Source organism: Aegilops tauschii, chromosome 4, assembly GCF_002575655.3.
Source record: "Aegilops tauschii subsp. strangulata cultivar AL8/78 chromosome 4, Aet v6.0, whole genome shotgun sequence".
NCBI lineage: Eukaryota > Viridiplantae > Streptophyta > Magnoliopsida > Poales > Poaceae > Aegilops > Aegilops tauschii.
The window spans coordinates 127,683,711-127,688,014 of NC_053038.3; the positions used below are offsets into that span (position 1 = coordinate 127,683,711).

The 4,304-nt window shown below is 41.8% G+C and overlaps 1 non-coding gene across 1 annotated transcript; it reads left to right on the forward strand.

Moving 5' to 3' along the window:
• Positions 1-2,999: 2,999 nt before the first annotated feature.
• On the forward strand, positions 3,000-3,086 carry TRNAS-GGA (transfer RNA serine (anticodon GGA)). The gene has a single exon. It is a non-coding gene; the product is annotated as a tRNA-Ser (tRNA).
• Positions 3,087-4,304: the final 1,218 nt, after the last annotated feature.

Sequence of the window (4,304 nt, forward strand, 5' to 3'; positions counted from 1 at the left end):
ATTGCTTTATGTGTTGGTTGGTATTTCACTATTTAAGTAGTATAGTTACTAATTCTATTGACTGAAGGATTGCTATTGCTGACATCTTCTGCGATGGAAGCCGAGGGAAAGGCCACCAAGAGATTCGGGTGGGTCGGCCTTCTATATTACCTAGTCGCCCGTTACGATATTCCTTTACGAGAATAGCCTACTTTCGCTTCTAAAGTGCCTTTTTTTTCAACAACTCAATAGAACTTTTTTCTTTTTTCACATTATGTTATTTGCACTTTGGATTTTCCTCTCTCGCTCCTGGACTCTTGTTTAGCTTGTTAGAGGGAATGATCCGCCCGGGGATCCGGGTTTTTTCCTTCCTACGATGAAGGTGCCTTAAACCAAATGAATATCTCAAGCACTCGAGTAAGCTGTGGACGCACATTAAGGACGAAGGGAACGCGCTTCTGTCCTTCTGTCATTGGACTGATCATTTCTTTTGGCTTTCTAGGCCATAGATTAGTGAACTTTCTCTTCTAATGAAATAGATCTTTCAAGTTTTCATATGAGTCTACTAGTCATAGGTTTCTATTTTGTTAGTTCTACCGGAGATAGGTATGGAAGCCACTATGAGTATATATCCAGGTATGCTTCTAACTTCACCTCACGCCATAAACGGAATCCCTATCATGAGCGCAACTGTATTTACAAGTTCAGTAGCCTGAGTGAGCTTTCTCCTCAATATGGATGTGGTGATTGTTCATAAACTCCTTGAAAATCAGACAGACTTATTATCAGTGCTCCAAGCTCCATGTGTTCTAGGGCTAAGACTACGTTGGTGTAGGCTCCCCTTATCCTTCCTCTGGCATTCGCCGATCGATTTCTAAATGAGTGGAATTTTGATTCTCTAACTGCTCAAATAGCAATGGTTTCCTGTTCCGCATTGACCCTAGGATTGGCGGCTTGGCTTAAAGAATATGGGATTCTCTTTCCGGTGGAAAATTGCATCTGAAAATGAGACTGAGACCTACTTTTCGAATTGTCAGAGGCTATGAGATCCACTTTCTTTTGGAAAGGAGAAGGGAGAAGCAGCATTTCAACTGTGTGAGGATGGACTCTAGACCCACTCGTTCTGATTCTGTGATTGCAATTTCTCAAAATGGATCATAAAGTTGATCCTGTTTACTAACTCACTCTCGAAGTAGAAGTACCGGACTAGGTAACCAGAAGATAAGGCCACTCGGCAAGACTGGACTAGTTTAACACGGCTATCTAGTGGAACACTATATATATAGGACTTGTAGAGCTTGAAAAAGCTTGTTTTGGTCTTTTTTCTCTTTTCTGGGCACTGAACTTCATAGACAGACTTACCAACTGATGAGCCAAAGTAGCAAATTTCTTCTTCCTGGGAGGGGCGGACTCTACGTTGGTAGATTGAACTTTCATTTCTTCCTTCCATTTCATCTGTTCAAGTAGTCTCCTTTTCAAGTAGATACGCTTTGATACCAGACTGGTGTGCATTCTATGCTTACCCAGCGAGCGAAGGAGCGAGCCAATTCCTCTGTTCCGGTAGAGCCAATTCCTTTGAAGAATTGTTTACTTTCTTGTCTTTCCTCCATTGAACAGAGTGGAAGACCAGGTATCTTCATAGTTGGCTCTGGAATGATTGCTTGCAGGATTTCATATTTTCCAGTGATCAGCTTAGTTGGAAGAGATAGATAGGAGAAGCGAATGCCAGATGCGCGGTGTGCCAATCAATCCAATTTCGTGAGATCGAGTCAAGATAAGAAGGAAAAATTATTTGGAGTAAAGTCGCCTGGAAGAAAGAATAGGAATTGATCTAGCTATAGTATAGATAGAGTGTCAGATGAAATGCTTGACAAGGCAAGGAAACAGAACATCCACATCCTCTGTTCACACTACCTGGATTGGAATTGGTTCTATCGAGATATACTGACTTGAAACAGGAATTTCTTGGTAACTGCTGCTTCTTTGAAGCAAGTGCTTTCGGGTTGGCTCTTCTGATATGTGTATTTGCTACCCATACGGAACAATTTCATTGATGAAAGATGGATGGCTATTCTCCACATTTGCCAGCACAGTGCACTTTTTCTTCTATTTCGTGATTCCTTTCTTTCTGTCGCCATTTGAAAATGGATTTCTCCTCCTGGTTTTAGTCACACACGTCTTTTCCACCTAGGAAGGATGCCCCTACGATCATTCCATGCTCTGCCTTCGCCCGAGCGGTCCCTAGTGAAGGAAGCCAATAATGGGAGTGTCAGGGCGGAACTTCATTAATGAAAGGATTTGCACTGCCCCACCGTGCCGCAGGGACGAACTTCAATAGCCCATCATAGCACTCTCAGTCAGGGGGTTAGGGAACTCTTGAAGATATCGATAGAATAATATTTAATTTTCATAAGTTTCAGTGGACGCAGAGCCAACAAGTGCAGTTTTTCAGCGTAAGGTCAGGTTACAGAAAGGCCTATTTTGATAAGCAAGGCATTGCAAACAAATAGGTAGAGCAGAGAGCTAACCTAAGGAGCGAGCTTGTTGTAGTTGGTCTAAAGGGGGAAATAAAGGACTGTCCCACTACTACTTCCTTGATTCCCGGGAAAGAAGGAAGACCGAGGGTAACTAACTCTTCCTTCTGAAAAATCTATATCCCAGCTCGTTTTCATCGAGCCTTCCCCCCGTTTGGAGTATAGCCAAGTGGTAAGGCATCGGTTTTTGGTTATGATCCAAAAAGAAAAAAGAAAGGTTTAACAAGCCATGAGAAAATAGAGTAAAGTAACCATACGTTCTGTTTGGATAACGTGTATACGCCACGCCATACAATCGAAATAGAAACATGGGATGATTCCAGAATTTTGAATAGATCCGTGGGGATGAGAGAAGTTGTTGTTGAGAAATATGAAATTGGAAAGGAAGTCAAACTCCCTATGGAACCTGTGATCGGTTGTACCTGTACTTTAGTGATACGAAAACTCGCTATTCACTCAGTTTCTGGTCAATAATAAGATTATGTAGGAGAGATGGCCGAGTGGTTCAAGGCGTAGCATTGGAACTTCTATGTAGGCTTTTGTTTACCGAGGGTTCGAATCCCTCTCTTTCCGTTTCTGTTAATTCACCAACGTTACCGACCACAATGAAATTTCTAGTAAGTGGAAAATCCGTCGACTTTCTAAATCGTGAGGGTTCAAGTCAAGTCCCTCTATCCCCAATAAAAAGCCCATTTGACTTCCTAACTATTGTACCAACCTCTCTTTTTCATTAATGGTTCAAACAAGATTCACTATCTTTCTTATTCTACTCTTTCACAAACGGATCCGAACTGACTTCTTTGGATCTTATCCCATTCATACAAATGAACATATTATAGTATAGGCAAGTAATCCCTATTATTAAGTAAGTCATTCACAATCCATATCATTATCCTGATATTTACTAAGTCCAATTTGAGAATACTTTTCTCTTTTAAGTCCCTTTAATTGACATAGATACAAGTACTCTACTAGGATGATGCACAATAAATAGTCAGGATAGCTCAGTTGGTAGAGCAGAGGATTGAAAATCCTCGTGTCACCAGTTCAAATCTGGTTCCTGGCACAGAACGAACAATGAATGAATGCCTTTTCGGGAAAGAATGTTCTTGTTTTTCGTTGGAAAAACCAACGCCGACGTCAAGATCAGTCTCCTTTCCTTTCTCTTTTCGGGAGCGGAGCTGAAAAAGATGGCATTTTCCGATGGGAGCTACTTGTACCAATTTATCGGAAGTTCTCACGCATACCGTAACCGCCCATCCCTATCCCTTTTGTTTTCTCCTTTGTCTGATTTTTAGCGTTTGGGGGGTTGTTTTGTTTAGACAGTTAGCATATGTAAAAAGATTTAATGAGAGAAACCTCTCGGATAGGATGGCTATAGCCCGAGAGATACTGGAGCATAATAAACAACTCGGCATACCTATGACGGTAGAGCTGAGTTGGAAACGCTTCCTAATCGTACCGGTACCTATACAAAAAAAGAAAGATAAAACCTGATACTTCTTGACCTTATCCCATTTTCTTATTGGAATTCCAGACCTAAATCGAAATGAATGGAAGATGCTTCTGGAACCTACGCACGAGTGAAAAGCTAGGCTAGTTTTGAAAGAATTGGCACTAAGTAAGAGGTGATCTGCTTTTGGCCTTGTATCGGGCAGCGGGACGTTATGAAGGGCAGCTAAAACATGACTCTTGCGATGCTGAATCATCGATTGATAGAGGTGCTGAGAGGGCTGTGACTGCAGTAGCCTCACTTCACTTTTTTCCACCATCACTAGTACGTGGGGTCCC